The sequence below is a fragment of the Dryobates pubescens genome, chromosome 26 (genome assembly GCF_014839835.1).
Source record: "Dryobates pubescens isolate bDryPub1 chromosome 26, bDryPub1.pri, whole genome shotgun sequence".
Classification (NCBI taxonomy): Eukaryota; Metazoa; Chordata; class Aves; order Piciformes; family Picidae; genus Dryobates; species Dryobates pubescens.
Genome location: NC_071637.1, coordinates 4560509 through 4586910, shown reverse-complemented (window position 1 = coordinate 4586910; position 26402 = coordinate 4560509). Strand labels below are relative to the sequence as shown.

The 26402-nt window shown below is 45.6% G+C and overlaps 1 protein-coding gene across 6 annotated transcripts in view; it reads right to left on the bottom strand.

Annotated features, from left to right (window-relative positions):
* EYA2 (EYA transcriptional coactivator and phosphatase 2) overlaps positions 1-26402 on the bottom strand; it is a 101340-nt gene that overhangs the window by 60081 nt on the left and 14857 nt on the right. Inside the window, exon 2 of one of the 6 annotated variants that reach the window (XM_054173634.1) lies at positions 24529-24668. The exons of the other annotated variants lie outside the window; for them this stretch is intronic. The gene's annotated coding sequence lies outside the window, so the exon portion shown is untranslated. The remainder of the gene's footprint in view (positions 1-24528; positions 24669-26402) is intronic. 6 annotated transcript variants of the gene reach the window in all.

Genomic DNA, 26402 nt, shown 5'->3' with positions numbered 1-26402 from the left:
CTCCCAAATGCTGTGTGCTATAGATTTGCTAAGGAAAAAATACTATCCCAAAAATCAGTGTTTCTTTGCAGCTGGAGGATGCTAGTGGATCCCAAAGGACTCAGGTGTGCCCCTGCAAGATGAGCACACCTCCCTTCATCTCCCTACCTTTGACACAGGTAGTAAAGCACTGCAAGGCAGAAGTAAAACTGTAGGTGCACAGGGACCACCACTTGTGCAAGTGTTCACACCACTAACTGCATGGAAATGCATCAAGGGGTCAGGTTTGCACAGACGCATCAAAAATAGTGCCCAGCTGTAAAAATTCCTAAGTGACTCAGTCTAATGGCAGAGCCAAAGCTCTGGCCTAACCTTAAATAAAACACAGACCATGAGAAACTTCACTCAGTCCTGCCAGCACTGGAGGAAGCCATGTTCCAGACTGTACCTGTAGACAGAGGCTTTACCAAAGCACTGCCCAGGCAGCCTGAAGAAGATGCCTCGGAGCCAGAGACTGTCAGAAGTAAGGGATGGCTGTGGCTCTCCTGCACACTTTTTCTATAGCAGAAGAAAAAGAGATTCCCCTCCTGAAAATGGCCAGTCTCATTCTTTCACTGGCACAGCCAGGCTGCTGCAGACAAAAGGGTCAGGAGGGTTTTTGTGGTGCTTACTTCTCAGTGGGAAGGAAGATCTCTTCCACATAAAACTATGGCTCCTAAGACTCTTTTCAAAGCAGTGGGCTGGGCAGGGGTCCCTTCCCCACAAAAATTACTTCGTTCACATCCACTGGCACCCAATTAAATCTTGTTTGCATGGCTGAGAAGGCAGGGCTCAGCATTAAACCAGGTTCTCCCTTCCACTGCCAGCAACATCCCATTTCCACCCCCCCCCACTTAGTTCTTTAGTGCTATACCTGGACTGAGCAAAAGCCCTGCTGGCCCAGATCCTGTCAAGCTGGAGATGTTCTACATTGTTTCTCAGATAACACATGCCCTGCAGCAGAATCCAAACCCCCATCACTCATGACACTGCCCAGACTGCTGCCAAGTGCATGGGAGCAGATGTTTAAAGGGAAATGATATTTTATAACGATTAATGTACTTTAATTACATCACTGTTCAGAGATTTCATTAGCTGCTCTGATGATTTTTCACCCGGTTTTGTTCTGTTCCCTTTTGCATCCACAGTGTCACACCACACTTCCCTCTCTTTGTTCTGTAACATGTTTTTTTACGGCTTCCCCTTGTCTTTGGAGCATGCAGTAGCTGCATGTCCAAACAGGCCGAGTGCTCAGAGGAAGGTCTGTCTGGCTGTGCCCCTCACGTGTGTCTGTCTAGCTCGTGGCTCTGCCTGTTTTGCACGCACCATTTACCCATTTGTCCCCCTGCATTTCTCGCTCCTGCACTTCACAACAGTTCCTGAAATTCCAGTCTAGCGATGGCAACGGACAGGAAAATCCTCGGCGCAGGAATGGAACTGGGCTGCTACTTAACGCAGCAAATGACATGCTGCAGTGCCACTGATGAAAATATCAGGCCTTTGTTTGCTTGCTTCCTAGAGTAAAACCATTTTCTGGCTTAAGTCATGCACAGTAAATCAGTAATAAAGCTTGCTGGATGTGAGCTTTTATTAAAACCAGTGATGGCAGCATCCAGCACGTTGGGCTGACAGACATCTGGAAGAGCTTTTGGCTTCTAATTAAGAAGAACTTTGTGTGAATTTGGTGCTCAGCTTTTCCAGTAGAATCCCCTACTCAAAACCCAAGGTTTTGCCCTGAGAATTGGCCCACGAAATATCTGCCAAGAATAGAAACTGTTCTCTTTTCTAATGTTGAGGAAGGAAAGTCTTTTTCAGTTCTTCTGGAGGTAGGCATGCCAAGTGGAACATTTTAAGCTTTCAAACTTTTAATCTAGATGTTGGGGCAACCTACAAATGACATTTTCGTTAGCAATCACGTTCTGAAGGCCCCAGCTCAAAACACTCAAATGTGTGCTGAAGATTCATTTCAGTAGTGGTCCCATCTCTGTAGAGCAAAGCATTCGAAGACAGGCATCACTGCAATGCTGAAGTAGGACCCAGTGTGCAGACTAAGTCAAGGAGGTGCTCTGGACACTGGTAGTGATGAGAACTTGAGAACGCTTTGAAAGGATGAAGCAAGAAACCACCACGCTGTTGTGGGCAGATGCAACCACACCACAACTCTGCTCAGCACAGCTGAAAGATAGAGACACCAGCAAGAGAGGAAGGCAGGCCAAAAGACACCAGCAAGCTTCAAAAGCTAGAACCTCAGCTGCTCAGGCATAATTTAAAGCATCTCTTGGTCTGCTCTAACTTGTTTTCAGCATCCTCCCCACCACACACTTAAACGTATCATCTCAGGACCATGGGCATTTCCATCCTCACTGTGGAGGCCGTGGACTTGACCCTGGGAGTCTGTGTAGCTCACTTGTCTGTGCTCCATTTCTGAGGTGAGAAGATTGTATTCTGGTTTCAATACATGCAAGCACCTCAAATGGAACAAATGAGCACTTCCAGTAAATGATGTACCTGGGAAGTAAGGAGTACCAGAGTAAACTGAACAGCCAAGTGAGGAAGAGATTTCAGAGGGAATGTGTTCAAAGAAGAGCACAGCATTTGCCCTGAAATGACAGCAGTCTCTAGGTGGGTATGGGGAGAAAAATCTGGCATGGCTGGGGAAAAAAATAAAGAGAAAGCTCTGCCTCTGCCATCAGTGGAGGAACTGATGGGTTAGGAGCCCCACAGGATGAAGCAGGTGAGAAAGGAAAGACAGGACTCTCGCCCTTAGGGGGAAAAAGCTGCCAGATTCAACAATAGGAAAGACAAAATACTTTAAGGGAGTAAGAAATTGCAAAGAAAGTTCATCCATGAAGGGAGAGGCAAATCCAGAAACGTCTCTCCCTGCACCAACCCCATGGGACGATCTTCTCAAGAATTTTTACTCCTCTCTGGCTGGAGGCCAAAGACAAGCTTAAAGCACCAGACCTTCCTAAACACAGGCAGATGCCAACACAGAGCCCTAGGCAGGAGTGGTACAAGCCAAGTCCTCTCTGCTTTTAGCTCTGCTGGGAAGGGGAGGAGTAGAGGCAGAGATTGCATTCTAATTGCAAGAGTAACATTTTTGTCTTGCTTCCATGACTTTTTCTGGTTTTAATTACTTGATCGACTGTTTTTACCTTTATCCTCCTCAAAAAAATGGTGCAGATTAAGCAGAAACCTGCAACTTCACCACTCCAGTGCTACTCCATGATAAAGAAGCAGACAGTGATTTTCCACTTCGTTTGAGAAGTAAAATACCAAAACCTAACTGCAAAGGAAGCGTGAGGATGGCCCTCCTCAGTCTGATTCAAAGCAAACAAAGAAAGAAACCCCCAATCCTGAACTTTCCTTCATTCCTAGCAAAGATGAGATTTGCTGTAATTTTTTTCCACATGTCAATTTTTTCCACCTGCTCCAACTCAGTCACTTTCACTGGGAATTCTACTGCTTGAACTCCTTGGGAAGCATGGAAGCTTAGCCAGCTTTTCCAGGACCAACTGGCTCCCCGTTTTACTCTGCTCCTGCACAAAGAAAGGCACAAGTGAAAACGCTGTCATCTTGCAGTCATCTTCCAGGTGGTATAATAATAGAGAATCTCCCATCCTGATGATTTTGGCTACCTCTACCCACACATTTCAAAAGCAGAGGGAAGTCCTTTCATTTCCTCTGTCAGTGCATTCCTTCTCACACTGCTAGGACGTTTTCTCCCCGCTTATAATAGTTCCTTTGTTCCTTCCATTTCAAGAGCTCCGAAGGGCTTCAGCAGGTGAAACCCACAATGCTGTTTTCTCCTTTATAATGAATCTTAGCTCATCCCCACGTACATCTGATAGGTGTATGCAGGAAAGGCCTGAACAAGCATAAAGTTAAACCTGAGCTGGCATAAATGCTCATGTACAAGACTGACAGCACAGGCACGATGACAAGATATCCTTTCAAGGTGACCTGCAGGGCAGCCTGCCTCAGGCTCTTCATATTCCTGAGAGCTGCCTTTTGCTGATGTAATCAGACAGTAAAAGCAGCACTACTGATCTGGATTTATCATTGCCCAGACACAAAAGTCAGAGCTTGTAGCACAGCATCTGGTAGTGGGGGTACGCAGTTGCATTAATCTCCGGTGCTTAATAATATCTCAGGCTAAGGTTTAAGCCAAAAGGAACAAAAGAGAAGTTATGTGATGAGTGGGACAAAGCACATCAGACTTAAAGCAGAAATGAAACTGAGGTGAGCATGAGGCTGGTCCTGATGACACACAGACAGTCCTCCTGGGACTGCTGATCAGACTGAGTCAAAAAGAAGAGATGAGAAAAAAGAAAACAGGTGAGACAAAGTAGGAGCTGGAGGGTGTATTGGATCAACTCAGGACCACAGCAAGGAAAAAAAATCATTTTACCTGAAGCAGGGTGCCAGCCACTTTCTGAAAGAGCTGAGGAGAAAGCCCTGTGAGCAGGGTCTTTGTGTGGCTCAGAGTAAGCTGGGCAGGGGCTGCACAGGGAGTGTGCAGGGACACACAAGCCCTCCCTGGCCCGAGGACAGCACTCTTGAGCTGTGCTCCTTCACGCCCCCTCAACACTCCCCTTATGCACAGACTGACACCCAGCTTTTCACTCTTGGTCCGCTGGGGCTGCAGAAACATTCATCTTCTGGTGAGCCCAGCATGGGAAGAGCTGGGCAGGGGGCTGTGTTAAAGAAACCCTGCAACTCCAACAAAGTAAAACAGACACACTCAGAGGGCTTCAGCTGGAACACAAAACCACCCAACCAACCCAAACCCAGCAGCCCTGGAACCCGAAGGAAGAGCACAAACACCCAAAGCAAGTCCTGGATGCAGAAAACTTTTCCCAAAGACAGCTTTGTGTTAATGCTGTGTGCATCTAAAACGCTTCAACTCGCATAACAACCAACCAACCAAGTTGGTTTGGGTTTGCATTGAGAGTTTCAAATCCCTTTTGCTTTTTCAAATGTGTTAATTCTCAGCAATTTGAAGAAAAATAACTGAGAAAAAGGACAGAATAGCCCAATTCTCTCATACTTCTGAAACCACTATTGTTTTAAAGACACCCAAAGTATTCCACCAACAGCTTTTTTAATCCTTCCCCACATGGTTGGTTTTTTTGTTGTTGTTGTTCTGCTTTAGTTTGGGGCTTTTGTAGTGTTTGGTTGTTGTTTGGTTTGGGTTTTTTCATTGGTTTTGGGTGGGGTTTTTGTTTGTTGGTTTGCTTTGGGTTTGCTTTTGTTTGTGATTTTTTTTTTTCCCCTGGATTTTTGGTTTGGATTTTTTTTGATTATTTGTTGTTTGTTTGTTGGTTTATAACCAGTCTTTTTGATCAAAATTGTATTTTCACTGGAAGAGTCCCCTCTTGCTCTAACCCATAGACCAGACAGTAAAAACCAGATCAAAAATCCTGCCTCATGAAATTTTCTGAGCCAGTTTCACCTTCGTGAAGAAAGCTTGCCTTCAGTACTTGGTTGGAACTGGCAAAAATAATTGCCTGCCCTGTTTCCCTGGAAGTCCTGAATCTCCAGAAGTGTTGGCTTGCCTCACCAGGCTCTAGCACCTGCTATGGTGTTGGTTAGTTGGTTTTTAAACACTCTTTCTCGTCTTTAAGAATCAGGCTGCCTTCAGCCAAAGAAGTGCTCTTCCTGCTCCTCACAAGGCTTCAATTACTTCCTTCTCCAGGTGCTCCTTTCTCTGACCCCCACACTGCAGAACCAGAGCAATAGTGAGAAGAAAGAGGGGGGGCAGGCTGAGCTGTGAGCCCCCCCTGCACTTCCTGCAATTAACTCAGGAAGAGATTGAAGGGAGATACAGCAGGGGAAGCATCAGCGTTCTCTGGCTGAGCACTCCAAGGTAAAGGGGACTCAGCGCACATGCAAACAAACAAGGAGAGCTGCCTGCACTGTTTGTTGTGAAAGCACAGCCTGAAAGGGGCTCCAGAATTTGAAAGGGGATAATGATGGGGTCCACACTGCAGACTTTCAATCTGGCAGCCTGGGAAAACACCTTCCAGAATTGCTTTGAGTCACTGGGGGTTTAATTCCACAGCAGTATTTCCCTTAGAATAAATCTCAAAGGGAAAATTGTTTTTTCCTCAGAATGCCTTGGGGGGTTTTGTCTGTTGAACCTGTTTGCAGAAGTTACTGTTTCCCAAAGAATAAAGTCACTCAGCCTGTGTGGACTGTGGACAAGCAGCACACAGGACTGACCTGGTGAAGGAACACTACAAGCTTGAAGTGCAGGCATCTGCAAAACCAGCCTGTGTCTGTATACCTGTGCACACAGCCCCAGATCATCTCTCTCAGCTTCCCCATTTCTCTTTGGCATTCAGAAGCTTCTCAATTCCATGACAGCTCTTTCTATCCAGACCCATCAGACACACCAAGGCTGTGTGCAACTGCAGAAAACCACTCTGGCACCTCCAGCTGCAGAATCATGGCCTGTAACTGCCACCAAAGATCACCAAGGTTGGAAGAGACCTTGAGGATCATCGAGTCCAATCTGTCACCACAGACCCCATGACTAGACCATGGCCAGCCACTTACTGTAGTGTCCAGCTCAGGAGACTTACTTGGCAACTCAGGCACCTCTTTCCACTCTGATGAACCCTGCTTTCTAGCCCTTCTCTTCAGAACCACAAGCACCAAAAGCTCACTTCAATGTAAATCACAGAAATATGTGAGGTTTGGAAGAAGGAAATGACAGCTGGTAATTCAGATATTCATGCTGAAATCACCTGGGTTCCCTTACAGAGCTGCTACAGCCACTGGCTGAATGCATCCATGAGTTAGGGAGCAAAGTTAATCCTTTCACCACTCACAGCCCATGTGTTCCACTCAGGAGCCTTTCACTCCATTTCAGTTTGAGCTGAACATTATAGCACCAACCTCATTTTTCCTTCTGCTGCTCAGAAGTCAAGGGAAGGAACAGAGGACCTAGAGAGTTTCTTAAAACAAAAAAAAGGATGGTGTCACACAGTGGAAGTTGGCCATGAAGTTGAATGAGTGGCAAAGGGAAGCATCCTCCAGGAAGCTCAGATCTGTACCTTGAAGAGAGGGCAGCTGGCTGCAGGGAGCACCAGCACCACCCTGGCTGGCTGGTCTCACATTGTTGTGGATTTAAACGTGCATAGTAACCCATAAACATTGACAGCAGCCAGATCCTAAAGAACAATTGCTGATTCAAAGGTAACTGTGTGCCGGAAAGGGTGGTGCTCACACAGAACAGATCTCACATAGGACACAGTGAGGACACTGCAGGCTGCCTCAGCTTCCCATGTGCACAGAGGGCTTACGAACTGCAGAGGCAGCAGCTGCCCCCACAAATAGCAACGTGGTGCAGTATCAAGGGGCATGCTGCCACCAGGCTGAGTCTGGCACCATCCAGGGAGAGCTACGGGTAGCTGCTGAAGGATAAACCTGAGAACTGCAGTTCTAGTTTTGCTCCCAAGCTCTGTAACTAACAGATTGGGTGAGTTTCTTAGGACTACATTAAGTCCTCTGTAAAACTGGGAAATGCAGCACAAACTGCCAGTTAAGCACTTTAGAGAGGCTGGAAAGTGCTCTGAAATCTTTAGGTGAAATCTGCTACATCACTGCAGTGCCAATATCCATGCCAATGAATAACCATCCTGAACAGAGACAGCCAAGGAGGTAAGGCACAAGAGCTGTCCTTCAGGGCATGTTCTCTCACTTGTTTTTGGTCCAAAAGCTCTCCATTCCCAGACTATGAGAATTTCTTCACCTTTCTAATTTACTTCTTAAACCTGTCAAGAGTCCTGCAATGGCTCCAACAACCCAGTGAGAAAGGTAAGGCTGGCCCTTTATAACAGGCCTGTGTCAGCACCTCCATTCTCAGCCTGTAAAGGAGCAGCATTCAGGGAGCAGTAATTCAAAAAGAGCTATGGAAAAAAACGATGAAATGCAAGTTAGTAAAAGGCCCTTGGATGGGAGGGCAAGCCTAGTATAACAGCACAGGTGAGACTGGAGTGAGAATGACGCACCCTCTCCTTGCTGCAGCCCCTGAGGCTCCCCCTGACCAGAGGAGACAGCAAAGAGGAAGGTCTGCTGTACATCTAGCAGGTTGAAAGCATCTTTCTGTGACTGGGACTCTCTTCTCCTGCCCTCAGTGAGAGAAGGGAAGACTATCTCATCTGTCTGTGGGAATACACCAAGGAAGATTATCCCCAAGGATTCAGAAGCAATGAATGCCAAATGTTTTCTCTCTTCCGCACATCATTTATCTATTTGCGAAGTATTTTGGCGAGGGAAAACATAAACATCAGCCTCGCTACCCTGAAGGCAATTGATGCCCTGCAGACCAGAAGGAAATGAAGCAAAGTTTGTGGTCTCTCTGAAACTGAAGACACTCTTTTAAGAAACTGGAAGTTTAATGTAATTTAGCAATACATTGAAAATCCTGTGTTGCTCTGGCTTGGTCTCAGAGTCTAGAATTTAAGCAGCATCTCAACTATGGCTCAGCTCCTCAGATTAAAAATTACCCATTACTACATGTGAGAGAGAAGAAAAACTCTGGCTCTCCATCCCTCTGAAGTTGGCTTTCCCAGTTACTTCTCTTTGCCTGACAGATTTTTGGGTCAGGTGTTTTTGTGAGGGAGAGGAATGGGGTTTGCTTTTCATTTTGGATTTTTCTTGCTGTGTTCTTCATTAAAGTATCGCTGCATCAGAACTTGGCATGCACAAGTAATGGTTGATTGAACATGTCTGTGGCAGCAGTGGGGTGCAAGCCCCGCTATGGGGTCCAAGGGCAAGCTGCCTGCCAGGGAGATTTGAGTTGCCCCAAGGCTCAGCACTGTGCGGATGGGAAGGACTTCCCTGTCCACTTCTGCAAAGCTGGGACAGCACATTTAATACCCAAGCCAAGAGGCCCACGTGCTTTTGTTAGAGAAAGCCACCAGCAGCCCTCCTGCCTTGCTCTCCTTATCAGTAAAACAGACTGAAGGTAATAAGCCCATGGGATTTTAGAGTAAAGCTGCCCCATCAGTGCTCAGGTTTCCAGAAACAGCAGATCAACAAAGTTCAGACCACTCTGTGATCAGCAGTGAATTTCTGGCTTGATCATCTTTAGACACGTTGAGTCACCATCCCTGGAGGTGTTCAAGAGGGGATTGGATGTGGCACTTGAAGCCATGGCTTAGTTAGTCATATGGTGTTGGGTGACAGGTTGGACTCAGAATCACAGAAACATTCAGGTTGGAAAAGACCCTTAAGATCACCAAGTCCAACCCACAACTCTACTCTGCAAGGTTCACTCCTAAACCATATCCCAAGCACCACATCCAAACGACTTTTAAACACATTCAGGGTTGGCAACTCCACCACCTCCCTGGGCAGCACATTCCAACGTCTGACCAGTCTTCTTGGGAAAAAATGTTTCCTAATATCCAGTCTAAACTTACCAAGTCACAGCTTGAGACTATTCCCTCTTGTTCTATCACTAATTACCAGCTCCTTTCAGGCAGCTGTAGACAGCAATAAGGTCTCTCCTCAGCCTCCTCTTTGTCAAACTAAACATCCCCAGCTCCTTCAGTCACTCTTCATCAGATTTATTCTCCAAGATTTATTCTCATCTAAGCTTCAAGAATTTACCCTTCCCTCTTGTTAACTGACCTAATTAAAGCCACCTTTTCCTCCTCGTTTGACTCTTAATAAAATAGCAATCAAATGTTATTATTAATGACAAGTATTGATCTCAAATAACTTACCTGAGGAAGGAAACAGAGGTCATAGCCAGGAAGTCAAGGCTTACAGCTCTGACACCAGCTCATTGGCCATCCCCTTTGCCCATTCCCTATTACGGGGCTGTACAAGGTTTATTTGCCTTTACAGCAAGCAGCTCTACACACCAGCAATTCTTGGGTACTGGAACTCATGTACCCCCACGTGCAAGTGCTAGCCTTGCATCTGCCTATACATGATGGGTTATGCCCATCCTGAAAGCAGTGGGGGGGAGGGCTTGTGAGAGCCTTGCTCTCTCTGGAGGGTGTTTTTCCCCCTGGGGAACTGAGTTAGTTTGTTCCACTCCCCCTCCCTGTCCAGCAAGCCTATAAAAAGGAAGACACTGCAGTCATTTCGCTCTTTTACTTCTGCCTCGCAGGGACAAGAGGGAGCTGCTGGCTGGCTTCCTGCTTCTCTGCCATGTGGTCAGGCTTGGTCCTCCTCCTCCCTGCTACATCCACACCTCTTCAAAGAACTGGTTTTGTATACATATTTTTCCCCATCCATCCTTGTTCCTTACCCTTGTGAACCCTTCCTGTTGTGTTTTTTTTTATATATATAGAGTTTGAAGAATTTTTTTTTTCCTCTCTACCTCCAAACTGACTCCACATTATTTCTCGGTGGATTTGCCCCCCTTCCCTTTTTCTCTCTCTGTTGGAAAGGAGGAGGGGGGGAACGGGGGAGGGATTCTCACTCTTGCCCCCATCTGAGCTCTTAAATCCCAGTTAAGGCTCAAACCACCCCACTACGCAAGCACAGAAAAGGTTTGTGCTGTCATTACTGGCAACTATCTGTGCATCTCACACAGGCATCTTCACAGCACTGAGCTCCTCCTATGCTTTTAAAAACACAGGAAGTTATTGTTTTGGTTAAAGTCTTCAAGAATCTGTGTCAAACGTGTAGGAGTTCCCCTGCTGGTAAATGTTTCTGTAGTGAAGGTTGGGCAGCAGCAATAACAAATAACATTTTCGTTGTTGTTGCTGTTCCTGTACCTGAGAGGTTCAAAAGGGATTTTCTGAATCAGGAGACAGTCTGATGCTGGTAGTTTGTAGATCAAAGTTATGCAGAGCAGACCTCTCATTTTAAAGAGCTACAGTACAACACAACCTGCTTGCTGCAAGTCTTGTGGATGTTAGGAGGGGGGAAAAAAAAAGACAGCTCACTAAAAAGCAATGTTTGAGCAGTAACTGCACACTGATTTGTCACTTGTGTCAATCACTAGCGCAGAAACAGCCACAGAAAAAAGGAGTTTACTCAGAGCAAATGTTCACATGGCATTCCCCCTGATATTTATTCCATTAATAATTTATTTCTGTGGATATTTAAGGTCAGGCTAAAACAACAGCATAGCAATAACAAATGGGACAGCTTGATTCACTTCGTGGGTTCAGGTGGGCTGAGGTTTGATTTCCCCAGAGTTCTGGCGTGACAATAGGCTGAAGCTTTTCCTTTAAGCCCAAGTGAAAGCTAACCTTGCCCCAAGATCCCAAAGCTGTTAGCAGCAGGTTTATTTTCAAGACAGAGACACAGGATTTTGATAGAGATGACCAGGGGATATTATCACCCAAGCAAGAGTTATGGATCCTGCCATCCAGTCACTGATACACCACGAGGCAGCTCGGAAGTGAAAATACCAAATGACAAATGCACCGACCCAATGCCATTCACATCAATGTCCTTGTTTTCCTTTGCAAAGTCAGATCTGACAAAGGAAAACACTTCCTGAAAGTGCCATTTGGTGATATTAAGCAGGCCTCACATGTCTTGCCAAAGTACAGAGGGACACTGACATTTGAACCGCAGGAGTTTTGTTTTCCATCTTGTTTTTCTCTGCCCTGACTCTTGCAGTTGAATAGCTGGAATTGTTAAAATCCCTTTTCCTCCTTTCACCATGATGTAATGCAACTGTTGCATAAGACTGACAATGTTGAGCTACTGCTGCTGGAGCCAAGTTTGGCACCAAGAGAGATTAGAGTTGGCACCAAACACCATGATCTTTAAAAGGAATTTGGCAGCCACAGGGAAAAGCTTTGCCACTGCTGCCGTGAGCAGCACCCAGAGCAGTAGATGGAAAAGTGCTGAAAGAGGCCATGGGTTTGTTGCTGGAACAAAGACCTCCATTAGCTAACCACTTGTTCTAGCACCTACTTACATATGAAAACTAAAGAGTTTTACAGCGGCACGTCAAAATTAAGGGCAGTAGCAGGGACCAAAGTGTAACATAACAGTGCCTTTCAGATGTCCATCATACCACAGTGAACCTACAAACCCTACCAGTTAGCCAGGACAGCTCTGTGCACCACTTCAAGTTCCACTCCATCACTCCAAAGAAAAACACTTGATCCATGAAGGAACACATCTGTCTCAACAAATTTCTCTTCCCAGTACTTTTCAGTTATGCTTTCCCAAGAGGCAGCTGGCTCCTGCTCAGTGATGCTGGAGCAGTGCTCTGGAAGAGATGTGTGGTTTTCTTCTTTTAGACACAGATGGAACAAGAGAGGAGCAATGCAAGTTTTCCTCACTGCACTCCTCTCTCTCAGCTTGAACTGAAAAAAAAAAAACCAACCCACCCATGGCCTGATTTTCTCTGCTCTATCCAAGGGTCTGATGATTTGTGATGTGGACATCTGCCTGCAATTGGACAGATGCCACCAGGCTCTTGACAATGGTGTTAACAGCAGCATTTTTCAATTGCTACTAATGTTTCTTAAAACTCATTACCTAGCTGAAAAACTCCACACTCCATCCTGAACTTCTCCAAGTCTTAAAACTCTGTAAGCACCAACTCTCAAACACAGGACCACCTTTCAGCAAGCAGATCAAAGTCAGAAGCATGTGCAGTGCCAGAACAGCTTTTTGCCACTCCAGTTAACACTGCAACGTGACATTCAAAGCAGACTGCAGGTGACTGCTCTGATCCTCAGCAGCAGCCATGCAGTCCCACAAACACCACCAACAGGCATTCCTCATGCACTGTCTGGCATGGTGATGGGGTGTGGGGGACACCAAAGATCTAGGCAAGTACTAGTATAGAAGTGGAACTTCCTGTTGCAACTTCCTTAGGCATAGATGAAAAGCAAGAATTGATATGAAGGTGAAAGGTTTTTCCCCACCCCCAGAAATCTCACAAACTGGGGGAAAAAATAATCAAATCTGATGACTATGACCCAACTTTTGCCCTGATGGCTTCAAACTGGTCAGAAAACTCCTGTCAAGTCTGAAAACAGAGAAGCACTTTAAACAAGCACAGATTGTGGTGTCTTTCACTAGGAGGTACTTACAGATTTGACAACAAAACCAGTATCCTGAAGCCCACTTTGTTTTGCCACAGAGCACTTTCCTCCTATCACATCACAGAGCAGCAGCCTGAGGATCAGCAGCCCAGCACTCAAGAAGCTGCCCTGCAGCACAGCTCACCACCTTCGAAGCTGCCTGTCAACAGTGGGCTCAAGCACGATGCCTAGCCAGAGATAGTTGCAAACACAAGAGTGCTGGCATCCAGAACAGCAACAGAGGTGACTGCTTCATTTATGGCACTGCAAGGCAGCTCAGGATATCTTCTTGCAAGTACAGAAAACAACCCAGAGGTCATTCAGTTAATCTAAGAAGAGAGTTTTGTCATCCGTAGAGATTAGGAAATGCAGCTGCAAGTAAGAGCCAACTTTAGCTTCTTGGAAATCTGAGAAGCTTACCTGTGCCATTAAGAAGGTGACTGCCTCAGACTTAAAACTCAGATTTGATTGGCAATATCCCTAGCTTCAAGGCAAATTTCTCTTGGGCACATGGCACTTCAAAGGCCCTCACCCCTTTCACAGCCCAGAACTGCAGCCCGCCAGCCTGGTTCAACAACTGATGCATTTCCTGACACTGGATTAGCTTCAGCTCATCACCTTCAGCACACTTTCTCTCTGACACATTTCTGTGGAACAACTTACACAACAGACAAAAGACTCAAAATAATTTCCTTCCTCTGGCTACTCTGGGATGGCACAGATATGACCAACTCACTCATGGGCAGCATGCAAAGATGCTCTGGCTGATCGCCACCATTTGCAGCAATGAGCTACTGAAAAAAAGAGAAAGATAAAATTAAACAAACAAAAATGTGCAAGACATCTGAATGTAGCTGTCAAATGACACAGCAGCTCACCTCTATGCTGGAGAGAAAAGAGGAGAGAAAAGAGGAGAGAAAAGAGGAGAGAAAAGAGGAGAGAAAAGAGGAGAGAAAAGAGGAGAGAAAAGAGGAGAGAAAAGAGGAGAGAAAAGAGGAGAGAAAAGAGGAGAGAAAAGAGGAGAGAAAAGAGGAGAGAAAAGAGGAGAGAAAAGAGGAGAGAAAAGAGGAGAGAAAAGAGGAGAGAAAAGAGGAGAGAAAAAGTAAACAAAACTAGTAAACAAAAAAATTGAAGTGAAGGGGTTTGAGCTCAGATAAATTAGACTACTACAGGAATTTCCCTGACCTGCTAATTAGAGAGCCACCATCAAATACTAGCACCAATCAAATTAAAATGGGGGGGGGCTGGGGGGGGGTGTGTGGAATTCACTTTTAAATGGACTTGTCAGAAGTGGTTGTCATAGTCCAGTGGCTCAGGCTCTCATTAGGGAGACTTGGATTCAGCTCTGTGCTAGCCACAGGTTTCCTCTTATCAGAGTATTTTACAAAGCCAACTCATACTTAATCTGCTGGCCTTTGTTTCCCTTCTCTGCAAAGCAGGGATTACTACATTTTTCCACTTCTGAACAGGCTGAGCCCCAAACCATCAAACTCATGTGGTGCACTCAGGTAAGTCAGCATCAAGGTGTGAGGGAGAAAATGACATAAAAGTCAGTAAGGCAGAAAAGTGACCCTACACCTACTAAAAGTGCCATGAAACCAGCACAGTTCTGCCTTTCCCTTACTACTTCACATCCCTTCTCCTCTGCCAATGCACAAGTCTCACATTCCTGCTTTCTCCTGGCCCATGTTTAAGATCTCTCCTTCCTGCACCCATCTCTTGCCTGGCTGAATTCTCCTTTTGATTCACATCTGGCTGTGTAACTCCTCGTTCTACTCCAGCTGCTCCGTTCCTGCCCTCGAGCAGTAGGTGCTAGGTATGTCCTGCCATGGTTCACATGAAGCATGACCAATCTGCTAACCCCTGGACAGCTGCTGGTTTTGCAGGCTGTCATCACAAAGGGTGCCTGTGTGCCTGGCTTGTGGGATTTGGAGTCTTTAGAAACCCTGCAAGTGAATGCATTCAGCTCAGCTATAAATGTAATCATGGAATTGAAATGCCTCAACTAAGAGAACCAGCTTTGCTTAGATTAGCTTTTCTTCACAAACTGGCACTGGGGCTCATCTAACACCTTAAAATCCTGCACCTTTCACTTCTAGCACAGTCCCTGAAGCTTACTAGGGGGCACTTTCAGCACCAGATGCCGTGGAGTAAATGGGATGCCAAACTGCAAGGTTTCTCAAGAGTATAACCTGTACCCCCTCGAAAACATCTAGGAATGACTTCCTTCGTGTGCTTGTGCATGTGTCAGCAGAGGGGACACTGAGAGAGGCAAAAATCATTGGGAAAACAACACAAAATCTGAAGTGTGTGTGATATAAAAGTTCATGGGACATGGGTCTGGGAGAAGTCTTTGAGCAGTTACACAGCACCACTGCAAAACACAACCTCTGCTCCTTCCACACTGAAAAGAAAAAACAAAACAAAACAAAACAAAAAAAACCACACTTTCAGCACAATCTATAAGCCAACAAAGTAAGTTTCTGCTAGAATTACACTCCATTGATTTATCTCTATCACAGGACTGTCCACAAGAACTCAAGTTTCTGGCTTGCTGGGGGAGAGGTTAACAACATCTAATTAAAAAAGGCAACCTTTTCCTTCTGCACACACCACTCTGCCAGCCTGTGGGACACATGCTTGGAACAGGACACACACACACACACCTTTAGCAAAACTCCAGGCTTTGAAAGCCATCACCTGGCACTGAGAGCTCCAAGAGTTAAGATTTTTCCCAAAGCTAAGCACACATTTTCCATCCAGGCAGCTGAATCGTGGCTATTTTACAGAGTAGTTTATTAACACAATATAGCAGATCTCCTACTCAGCTCTGTAAAATGTGTCCAGTGCTGTAAAAAGCAGTTGAATTTGGAGCTTTGATGGCATCCACTGCCACAGCAGAACTGAGGGAGCTAACCTAACAGCTGTCTCCAAACACAGCAGATTTATGCCATTAACTGCAGCTCTCTGACTCATGCCAGCACACAAAATGAGGGTGGTGGTCTGTGGACCAACCTTATGTATGGCAACACCTGATATCCACTCTCCTGACTCCAGGCTGCTGAAGGGAATTTGCATTGCTCCTCAGTGGAAGCATTCTAACTTTGGCCAATAAAAAAGGGTAGTCAAAGAAAACAGCCAAATAAAAGGCTCCATGCAGGTCAGTTCATCAATTATCTAGACACAGAATGGTTCTGTTCTCATTGTTGGAGCATTGAGTTTGCAGGCAACACCCAGCAATTGCAGATTGGCTTGATTTAATAGTCAACAGTTTTATCATGCTATATACATTTATGTTTCTTTTTTCAAGGGAGGAAGAGATACGATCAGAGCAGCAGAGGTATAAACACCATCCTTGGCTGTATGGAAATGTAAACCCCAGCACACATTCAGGAGCGTAATGCATGGGAAACACTGCTAATTGGTTTTAGAATTCAAAACTGAGGCTCAGTGAATCCAAGGGAAAAACATGAATATGCATGAAGCTATGAATAACTGGGTGTGGAAATGAAATTCTAGAAAGGCTGGCAAAGCTACCCTCAGTAACACCAAAACTCTGGGTTCGCGCCAAGAAAAGCTCCATGGCTGTCGACAGAGGTGCTCAGGGGAGCAGAACCTCAGCTTCAGGTCTCACTCCAAAATGGGGTTTCCTGTGGCCTGCAAGAACACTGCACCTCCTACCACCTCTGCTCTTCCTTACAGGACAGTCTGAAGACTGCTTGCCAGGGCTGGAGGACAGCAGAGATGTTACAGGCTTGGGAGGCATCTGAGCAAACCTCTGTGGATGCTTCCTGTGAGGACAGAAACTAAAGATGTCAGAATCAAAGTCACTTCTTCCCCATATTCTGCCAACAGCATCAGTCAGGCTGCTAAGCAGCTTTCCACTGTTCCTTTGCTTAAATATTTTAAAGGCTGCTATCAAGGACAACACTGAGGTAATCTGAAAGCTGAGCTTGGCTACTCCTCTCCACCTCCCAACCCCCAGGCCCCTCTCCCTGCAGTTGATTTGGCAGGAAGGCATCGCACAGCATCGCATCCAACGCTGCTACGGGAATGTTTCTGACCATGATTAATTTGCTAATGATACAAATCTCCAAACAGCATGTTAGTACTGCTGATGATTTATGAAATGCCAGAGATCATTCTCTCACCAGTGATCAGCTCTTGCAAGCTGGTGGTTTTGCATGGAATCTTTTGCAATTGCTAAGGTTGTTCTGATCTCTGCACCGCTCCCAGACAGTCAGAGGCAGGGAGCTGCAGAAAGGATTTCTTTAATCACTTGCAGGTTATATACACACACAAATAATACAGAGGGACAGACTATGAATTCTTGCATACTTTCAGATGCAAAAAGGCCACAGTTTGTTTTGGAGCAGAGACAAGGCTCCCTGGGCAAACGCTGATCTGCTCCCCTCCCAGGATGCAAGTGTGCACCAGCAACTGCAAAAAACAGGGAATGGGTTTGCTTTGCTCAACTGCTCATGACACTGCCCCTGGCATCATAGTGGCCCAAGAGACACAAGTAGAGAATCCAAAAATAGTATCAGAAGCTTCAGAAGAGTTTCTCTTCCCCCCCCCCAACAACACTTCTTGTACCTGAAACCCAAAATATGACCCCACAAATTAGCCTAATCGAGCAGCCTCTGGGCCAGGAAATGCTGGTGACACCAAAGCGTCCTCAGTTATGACATAATGACTTTGCTCAATAACACACCCAATGGTTTCCTTCTCCAAGTAAGATTTGCCATCAGCTTGTGGTTCCCTTTTATTCGTTCAAACAGAGGTAGAATATCATGGAAGAGGATCACAGAATGGTCTGGGTTGGAAAGGACCTCTGAAGGTCATCTAGTCCAATCCCCTCTGCAGTAAGCAGGAGCATCCTCAGGATGGATCAGGTTGCCCAGAACCCTGTTGAGCCTCACCTTGAATATCTCCAGGGATGGGGCCCCAACCACCTCCCTGGGCAATCTGCTCCAGTGTTCCACCACCTGCACAGTAAAGAACCTGTTCCTAACACCCAATGTAAATTTGCTCTTCTCTAATTTCCAACCATTGCCCCTTGTCCTATCACTACAGGCCTTTGGAAACAGTCTTTCTCCATCCTTCTTGTAAGCCCCCTTCAAGTACTGGAAGTTATTGTTACCTGTATGTAATAGTCACAGATAGCTGAAAAGATAAAAGATGTGAAATGCTCACTATGACCAGTCAAGAAACCAAAGGCTGCTTTTTCTCTTCTTGAAGACAGCCCTTGCTTTACAAAAAACATTTCAAAATTGGACTAGCAGGGGTTTACAGGACAGTTTTGGAGCTTTGTCTGAACCAAGTGGGCTGGCATTAGCTACTAATTTCTATAAAGGAAGGCTGCTGCAAGGTACCTTGGCTGAATGCCATTTGAGCTTGGGTTTTGGTTGCTGTGTTTCTGAAGGGTGCCACAACAGAGCATCACTCTGGGCCTGCCCTGCATGCTTTCCTGGCACAGAGTTTGGTAAGGCTTCCATGTGTAAACAAGTGACGTTTGTATTGTTAAAATACTTCCCAGTTCTATCACTCTCCCTCTATCCATTCCTCAGGCACCTCACTTCACTGGAATGAATCCTGTTCAGCACTGTTACAAGCCTGGCATCTTCTCTAAAGCTCTTCAGATGACAAGGTTGCACTGAAACCATCTCCAGTCCACCAAGGTACTTAATTGCGTGAGAAGTACAAAACCTGAACTTAGAACCTGGATACAAAGAGAATTAAGAGGTAGAGGACACCAGGTTTGGGAACTCTGTAAGAAATGCAGCCCTGCCATTCCCACCATCACCAAAAATGATTTGAACTGCATAGAAATTGGCCACTAAATCTGGTGGCATTCTTTTTACTTTAGCCCAACTGATTCATGAGTGCACATCTGACCCCAGGACACTATCAGTTCTAACTGACACATCATCTGACACAGCAGTTTTAAACCTGTGCTTTGTTTTGGTTGCATCTAACAGGAAAAAGAGAGAGCTTTACATGCACTTGTTTAAATGTACTTCTGTGCCCACAGCAGCCCCAGAGATCTGGTTGTTTCAGCTCTACAAGCTGGTAAAGCCATTATTGCCACAGAAAGCTCACAGGAGCAATAAACCCAACAAAACAACCTATCTTCATCTGGATGCATACAGCCTGACTGAAAAACAGGCATGCAGTCAGGCTGTGTCAGCTCCTCACACTGACAGCAGGGCTGTGATCTCAGAAATCACCCAAGATTTAGGCCATGCATTAGTTTTTTTCAAACTACCCAGCACTTAACTCCAAGCAGGTTCCCCCCTTGGCATTCTGCTTCCAGACCGAAATGAAACCTAACTGCAGAAGTAAGGCTCTAGGACCAGCACTGGTGTACTCCTGGAAGGAGAAATGTTTGAGCAAAGGTGAGGAGGTCAGACAAGGGCAAAGTCCAAAGCAATTTTAAGTGGTTCAGCTAAGTAGAGAAGGCTAATGGGAAACCATTTCAATTTATTACAGCCCTCCCTAGTGAATAAAAGGACAACGTTTTTCCTCAGCAGCTTGATTACAAAGCAGTAAATCCCTCTGTGTATATAAAAGCCCTATGAACAGCATAGATCAAATGTCAAAAGAAGGCTTGCACTCCACATTGGATGCAGGAGAAAAATATCAGAGTTGGGAACAGTTTTAGAGAGGCAGTCATGCTCTTTTAGCAGACTTCCCACCCATGTCTGTAAGAACAGACACCTGAGGGGAATTCTGCCACTGCAGTTACAAAGACACAAAGTAAGGAGCTCTGCAGCACATGGCTTTTGGACCAGCCTTTTCCAAACAGAACAAAACAAAAAAGCTATGAAACGTGCTCGTGAAGATGTCACCTCTCCCACTCTCCCCACAGCACCTTCTGGCTCTTGCTGGTGACAAAAATTTATAGACAGCAGTGAACAAACAGAGCACAGCCAGAGGTGACGATACACTGTGGCAGTGCAAACATCTTAAAAGAAGAACGATGCCAGAACAGGATTTCCCTCCACACCAATTGCTGACAGGGTTTTTTGTTCAGTGAATCAATTCCCTGCTCCCTGAACAATTGCCAGCCCTGATAGACCCACAGGCCTGCATACAACCCATAACAATTTCATCACACTGGTCTACGATGGGATTGAAAAAACATTTAAAGCGGTGAACGCTGCAGCTGCTCAGCCCCAGGGTCCTCTTTTAAAAAGAAATTGTTTTTCAGACAGGAGCAGAATTTCTAGACTTTAGAGAAAGGAAGCTCAGCCATCAGGAACTGCAGAGCTTTCCCAAGCCTGTGCGATTCAGAGGCAAGAAGCAAAGATTTGGTAATAACCTGGACACAGCAATTTGTATCCTGAGTCCGTGCTGGTTTTCCAAACATTTTCCTCTGGACAGGAGAAAGAAACATTCTGAGGCAAGAACTTTGGCTACACCTAGATACAGAGTGAGCCTGAGTCCTCTGCCTTCTGCTGTAACACAACAGCCACCAAATCCTGTCAGAGCCATAAACCACCTCTTTGTCAAGTAATTTCAGTACTCTCAACAAAGCTGGGGAGGGGTTTGGAGCACAAGCCCTGTGAGGAGAGGCTGAGGGAGATGGGGTTGCTTAGCCTGCAGAAGAGGAGGCTCAGGGGAGACCTTCTTGCTCTCTACAACTACCTGAAGGGAGGTTGTAGCCAGGTGGGGGTTGGTCTCTTCTCCCAGGCACCCAGCACCAGAACAAGAGGACACAGTCTCAAGCTGGGCCAGGGGAGGTTTAGGCTGGAGGTGAGGAGAAAGTTCTTCACAGAAAGAGTTATTTGCCGTGGGAATGTGCTGCCCAGGGAGGTGGTGGAGTCACCATCACTGGAGGTGTTTAGGAAGAGACTTGATGGGGTGCTTGGTGCCATGGTTTAGTTGATTAGATGGTGTTGGGTGATAGGTTGGACTCAATCTCAAAGATCTCTTCCAACCTGGTTAATTCTATCCTATTCTATTCTACTGCTTGCTGAGGAGTTTTGTCAGCCCCAAGTTTTCAGACACCTTGTGTTGGGTTGGCCTTTTGGTGAGGAACATCAAGCAGTCCTACAGCTCTGAAAACCCTTGGGGTATAAATCCCAACAGCCCCCAGGAACTACTTATAAAACAGGTTTTATATATATATATTGCACTTACAAAGAGTGCAACAGGACATGGGGGATTTATAGAGGGCTGAAGACTAGATCACACCACCATAGAGTGGTGATGCTCCTTGTGAGCATTTATTCACCTCTTCCAACTAAAGGACAGAACAATTCTGCTGCTGGCATCTCCACTGATTAATGCACACCTGCTTCATCAGACACATCAACATTTCTCAGGCTCACTGTCTTGTTAGCTGCATTCTCAGTCTGGGAAGGTCAATGCTGTCTCCAAGGACCATTCCCACACAACAGCAAAGTTGCATGCCACAGCATGGTGTAATTTTTAACTTTCAATCCATTTATCATCAGCAAGGAATTTTCTGGCAGTTCAGACAGGCTGATCTCGAGTTTTGGCCAAAGCAGGTTCTAGTGTTAGTGTTCTGTGTGCCCACAGCACTTCCTGTCATTTCTACTTGCTAAAATGTTCTTTTCTGTGGTTTTGCAATGTGTCCCTCCCTGCTGTGGGCCATACAACAACTGCTGGTTTTCATCTCATATATGGCTCTTTTGAGCTCATGGGGAGCAAGGGGAAAGGGTGAGGAAAACAGGGGATGGGACCAAAAGCTAAATAAATCAATGTTTCTTTGATCCTTTGGGATCAGGATGCTGTGAAAACACATGGTGATTAGAACTGTGAATAGATTGGTAAAGGAGTTGGTTGCTGGCGCTGTATTCCAGCACGAACTTAACGTTATGGTGCTAAGTACAAAGCATCCATTCTCTTTGTGCTGTAAGAATTAATCTCTTCCATGTGCAGGGAGCCTGTGTGATAATTCAGATGAGATTCCCCTTGGTAGTCTGGGCAAGCACCCATCAGCTGCAGGGCTTCCAACAATACTCCAGCTCCAACAGCAAATGATGTAACTCACATCCCTCTGAGTGACACCAAGCAGGACTGGAGGGGGCTGCTCACTGCAGGGTATTCATCCAAGCAGGTTGTCAAAAACCTGAAGACTTGAAACTAAAAAGGTGAGTTTCTCCCAAAACACTTCAAATGCTCAACTTTGGACAAGGTTCAATAACTAATGGGCCCTGAATGAAATTGTATGTTTCTAATATGTCGCATTTGCCTCAATAATAGCAGAAGGTCTGATCCTGATTATTAAAAATGAAAAAGTCATTTGAAATGTTTATGTGGATGGCAGCTTTATATGCAGGAGAGAAATGCTCCAACTGCTTTTTCAATCCAGCTGGAACAGGTTCCATTTTTCTTTATTTTGTGAAATTTCATTTATCATGAGCACTATGCCTTAGTAAAGCAGTTGTTGGCAGCAAGCTGTGAAATTAAAGTTGAGCTGGTTAGCACTAAGAGCCAAGATATAATGTGTTTTTGTCAGAGGGAAGCTTTGCTTGTATAGATGTAATCTACAGCCAGCAATTGCAACGGCTAGGCAGGCAGGCAGTCCCCACCACCCCACCTGAAGGGAGTGAATGCTACTTTAAAACCCAATTGCCCACCTTTTCAAATCACAGCTGAAAAACTGGGATTGCTCTGGCTCACTTCAGTGAGGTCTATCAGGAGGCTCATGCACCAATGACTTCAGAAACCCAGAAACTAAGGATTCCTGATTCTCATCCCTGTCCTACTAACATAGTGTTAGACTGTGGGTAAGTCACTTCTAACAAGCTCAAATGGGAATGAAATCAGTGTGTTGCTGTTGGCCACCAAGGATGTCACACACAGGCTGTGCCTGGAGGAAATCATCCTGGGCTTCTCCTATGACTGGAACAAGTATTCTTACCATTCAATACACAAATCAATACATGAATTTTCCTTCAGCTTCTCCGGCTCTCTTAACAGAAAGCAGCAGAACACTTCACATCTTGCTGTGAACCTCCTCTGGAATGTGCTTAAGATGCACATTTCAAAAATATCCACCCAAAAGTGCCCTTGGGAACCAGGTAAAGGAGCAGAACAGGACTTGGCATATGCTGTTGGAACTCTAAGCCAGGTAGGGGTTGGAATTTTATATTAAATGCATAAATAAGAGGGAACATGAAAAAAAATGCCTGACCTAAAGCATCAAGCTGATCAGTCCTCAATGACTAAGTTTACTCCACCTTGTGTGCTGACTTCTTTCCCAAACCGCTGCCCAGCAGCTCAGTCATCAAGGGCAACAGCAAAACCGCATCGTGCTTCAAACCACTGTGAAAATTCAAAGACCAAAGATGCAACCCTGTCCTCTGCCCAGCCCACCCACCAGCTCCTGCAGCAAACCCAGTTTGTTTACAGCCAGCTCAACAAACTGGGGCGCTTTCTGATTTTCTTCTTGGCCAGATCAGCAAGCTGATCCAGTTTGTAGCATTCCCAATAGCACCAATGCAGAGAAAGAGACAGGAACATGCAGCCAGGCTGAGGAGGCCACTTCCTTCAATGTCAACTCAGCTCTCAGGCAGCTTAATCCAGTCCTGAAACCATACCTGCACTCTCTCAACATGTCTGCTACAAGCAAGGTCCCACTGCTCACAGGGTGACTGTAATTCTGATGCCAAGGCAGACAGCCTGCCCAAAGGACACCACTGATAGGCAGCAGCTACCTGCACTTCCCTGTAAACACAGCACCACAATTAAATGCTCCAATGCAGCAGAAGTTGGCACCACTTCTGTCAGTTAACATTTTAATGTTTACTGACAGATTAATTGAACTGAAGGCTGTGCCCACCCCACCAAATCCACAAACTACCCCTGTGCAGAGTCAGCAGTTCTCACTCGACATCTACATCAGCTCTGTCCCGTTTGCAGGGGTACCAAACTGCTTCAGGGGAGTTACTTCATGCCATGCGTGCACCTTGGCAGCCTTCTAACGCAGTTAAGGGCAGAGCCAAAAAGCTCTGCTCCCTAACTAGAGAATTAAAAAGCATTTAAGAATTGATGGGAGATTGCTCACTGTGTTTGGTATCAGTGAACAGAGAGGCTGGCTGCAGGGTCCCTGAGAGCGCTTTTAGGCAGCAGAGGGTTTGGCAAGATCCTTCCTCCATGCAATTCTTTTTCTGAAGAGCTTTTTGAGAGGTAGGCATAGGCTTTTACTCTTCTGAGGTCACAAACATTGTTCAAGACAACTGAGCATCTCTCTTGGATTAAAAACAAACAAACAAAAAATGTTAATCTGACTTGTATCTAGAGAGTCAGAATCCTCAGATCAGAAATGCATTTAGCATGTCCACAAAGGATGAGCTGGTGGCCAGCACTCCACAAGTATTGCCTCAAAACACAAACTTCCAGCTTCACAGCAGCGTCAGACGACAAGGCTGGCAAGAAATCCGGATGAGAATACAAACCACACGAATCATGCATACAACTGAACATGAAAATCGACTTCACAGTCACTTACCTTCACCACTGCAAGCTAACATTTAGCAGAACAAATTTGAGCAGTCTATTTCGAACAATCCAGGAGGAATATTTCTTTTAAACTCGTGTCAGGACACCACAGCTTCCTTTCCAAAGGCTGATTATTTCAGGCCTTCCTAACTGAAGTGAAAAAAAAAAAAATGCTTAAGACTGAGCACAAGCCTTGGTTGACAGCACTTAAATGAGCCTGGAAATCTTCAAATTTACTGTGCTGGGAAGTGCTGTGTAGGTTCCAGCTAAGGCTTGAGGACAAAGCATGCCTATATTCAGTCAACTTGCAAGTTAAAGCAGTCAGGTTTTGGCAACTAAACCCTGGCTTCCCCTCTGCACACGTAACTCCCCAGCTTCTGAGCACCACACTACTGACTGTGGGAGTCACCTGAAACATGTCTCCATAAGTCACATCCCAGCTATTTCTTCTTCACTAACATTCAATTTGTGGATTCCGATCCGAAAGGCACTTCTAGAGATCCAAAGGAGGCATCAACCACCTGAGGCAGCACAGAAAACCCACCCCAACTCATGACACAGCTCAGGGCTTCACTGTCAGTGACTTTGGAAAAAGCCCAGTGTGCACTAACCTGTAAGAGTATGTGCCAAAAAATCACAGAGTTTTAAATTCCACAAGACTGCAGGTTCCATACTGCTGCTTCTGCTAACGGTATCTGCATTAACAGAGACAGCAACCATTTGAGGAAAGATAGAGAACCTGGTGCTGGCAAAACAAAACCTTTCCTTTCAGGAGACAGCTGGGCCATCAATACTTTGTCTACTGGTGGAGGCAGCACCTGGCTAGATTGGATTTCAAACCAAGTTCTGTATGAGGTGTTGAGCATAAGAGGATTGGTTGCAAGCAGGACAACACAAGCCTGCTTGGTTTTGTTTACTGTGGAGTTAAAGGACCACTGACTAATCAATGACAAAAGGGCAGCTTCTGTGTAAGAGTGGCAGACAATACTTGGGGCAAGGCTTAAGCTTGGCAAACTAAGCATAAAATGCTTCCATAGAGCCCTCTCCTGGGCTGACTGCTGCTCAAATGACTGTTATAACTTTCTTCCTGGCTCTCATGGAGAAGAAGGAAGCCCAACAAAACATTGGTTTGCTAACAGAGCACCTGCCACATTAATGTGTGGCAACACTAGAACCACATAGTCATCTTCACTTGTCTTTGGCTAGATCTCTTTCTAGACTAAACCTGCTTCCACTGACAACAGCATCAGCTGCTCGTCTCAAACTCTTCCCGGCACACTCCAAGATCCTCCTAGACACACAGCTGCCAACACCATCAGGAATGGCAACATTCTGAACGCAGACCTTCCTTAGCAGTGTAAATCAGGTAGAAGAGTGATGCCATACAAGCTTCAGGTTACTGGCTTGAAATGCTCTGAAGAAGGCCTGAAGGAAATTTAAGGGCAACTGTTGTGGAATGGCTTGAATTGCAGGGACATGGTTTTATGGAACAGCTGCTTGAACAAAGTGTGTAGGCCGGACTCCATCTTGTTGTTTACTGCTCACAGTAAGCTAGTGTGCTGATGCAGCAAGGCCACCATAGCCTTGTGGCTGTGCTCGCAGTTGCTTATAAGATAGCAGCATATGAAACAAAGTATATGTGAAACAAAGAACTACTGAGAAAGAACTTGTGAAGTTGCAGGTAGACCTAACTGCAAGGAGGCTGGACATTATAATGTAACCCTGGACTAATAACCAATAGAATAATGACATCTGTGCATATTTAGCTGAGATGCTTTATAAGCCGTGCTTTCGAACAATAAAGTTGAAGCTTGCTTATCAATCATATTGATTGCTGCGAGTCTTCCCCTCACCCCCCTCACCGATGGACTTCTCTTCCCGACA